Source organism: Elephantulus edwardii, unplaced genomic scaffold (genome assembly GCF_000299155.1).
Source record: "Elephantulus edwardii isolate Elephantulus edwardi_28Jun2011 unplaced genomic scaffold, EleEdw1.0 scaffold00498, whole genome shotgun sequence".
NCBI lineage: Eukaryota > Metazoa > Chordata > Mammalia > Macroscelidea > Macroscelididae > Elephantulus > Elephantulus edwardii.
In genome coordinates, this window is record NW_006400248.1 from 489,833 (window position 1) to 492,207 (window position 2,375).

The following is a 2,375-nucleotide window of genomic DNA, read 5'->3' on the forward strand; positions in this document are numbered from 1 at the left end:
AAAAAAATAAAATTTAAAAAATAATAATACAAATAAAACATAAAATAGGCAACATCACAGCAGAACCAAATAAAAGAAAAAGGTTAACAATGGAATATTATGAAAAACTATACTCAAACAAATATGAAAACCTAGAGGAAATGCACAAAACTTAGAAACTCACAACCTACCTAAACTGACACAGAGTGAAATTAAACACCTGAACAGACATTGCAAAAGAAGAACTAAAACAGGCAATAAAACAACTTCCAACAAAAAAAGCCCTGGATCAAATGGTTTTACAAATAAACTTTATCAAACATTCAGAAAATTATCACCAATTCCACATAAAATATTTCAGAAAATAGAAAAATATTAAATTCTTCCATACTCCTTCTATTAATCAAACATATCCTTGATACCAAAGCAGGTAAAGACACCAGCAAAATAGAAAACAATAGGCCAATATATCTAATGAACATAGATATAAAAATCCTGAATAAAATACTGGCCAATAGAATCCATCAAAAAATGACCAAGAGGCAGTCAAAAGAGTTATGGCAGGATGGTTCAACATAGGTATTATTGTCACGACAGGAGTCCAGAATGAAGGCTGCACAGTGGAGTGGACTTAGGGGGAGGGACTGTATAACAATAAAATAATTTTTCTTGTACTTTTTAAAGAGAAGAGTGAATTGGTAGGAGGGGGTGGGAAAGGAGAAGAGTGCAACAATGAATGACTGAAAATACTAAGTCTCTGTAAACTTTCATTAAAATTAAAACAAAAAAACCCCAAAGGAAATAAAAAAAAGAGAAACAATTGGTGTAAATCATCATTTCGACAAAGTAAAGAACAAGAATCACATGATCCTATCAATTGATGCAGAAAAGGCTTTTGACAAAATCCAATACCCTTTCCTGTTCCTGATTAAAACACTCAACAAAACAGGATTAGAGGGGGATTTCTTGAACATAGTAAAAAGCATATATGCAAACCCAGCAGCCAACACTGTTTTCAATAGAAAGAGATTAAAGGCATTCCCTTTGAGAACAGGAACTGGGCAAGGATGTCCACTATCACCTCTCCTATTTAATATTGTATTGGAAGTCTCAGCGGTAGTAGTAAGACAAGAGAAAGAGATAAGAGGTATCCAAATTGACAAAGAGGAGATAAAATTATCTCTATATGCAGATAATATAAAGTATACTTAGAAAACCCTAAAGATTCAGCAAGAAAACTATTGCACATAGTTGACCAATTCAGTAAAGTGGCAGGATACAAGATCAACATTCAAAAATCAATTGTATTTCTCCACAGTGACAAAGAAAATACAGAATTAGATCTAAGAAAACAATACCCTTCACAATATCTAATCCCAAGATTAAATACTTAAGAGTAAATCTAAGTAGAAGCACAAAGGATATATTCAAAGAAAATTATCAAACATTACTACAAGAAACAAAAAGAGACCTGGAGAAATGGAAGACTAACCCTTGCTCATGGATAGGAAGACCCAATATTGTGAAAATGACAATCCTACCAAAGGCAATTTACAAGTTCAATGCAATCCCAATACAAATACCAATTCCATTTTTCAACAAGATGGAAAAGGCAATTTTCAATTTCATCTGGAATGGAAAGAGACCCTGAATAATAAGTAAAGCACTTCTGTAAAAAAGAAACAAGGTAGGAGGCATCTCACTCTCTGATTTCAAATCCTACCAAACAGCTGTGGTGGTCCAGACAGCAGTGACAAACACATAGATCAATGGAATAGAATTCAGAACCCAGAAATCATCTCATCTACCTATGATCAAATGATATTTGACAAGGTGATGAAATCAGTTACTTGGGGAAACGAAATCCTCTGTAACAAATTGTGCTGGCAAAATTGCAAAATTATCAGTTGAAAACTCAAGCAAGACCCACACCTTACACCACACACAAAACTCAACTAAAAATGGATCAAGGATTTAGGAGGAAAACCAAGGACTATAAAATTCATCACAGTAAAGCATGGAAGAACTCTAGAAGCCCCAATCCCCAACATGAATGGTCTTCCAAGCATCCCGAGAAACCTACAACCCAGAGAGAATAGAATGGATGAATGAATGGGACCTTCTAAGAATCAAATCCCTCTGCACATCAGAAACCTTCCCCAGCAGGGTAAAAAAGAAAGCCACAGACTAGGACAAAATATTTGGTAATGACATGTCTGATAAGGGACTTATATCTTGAATTTATAGAATACTCCAGCACCTCAACAAGATAAATGTAAATCACCCAATTGCAAATTGGGCATAGGATATGAACAGACATTTCACCAAAGAAGACATTCAGATGGCAAACACATGAAGAAATGTTCAAAATCCCTAGCTCTAAGAGAGATTAAAGC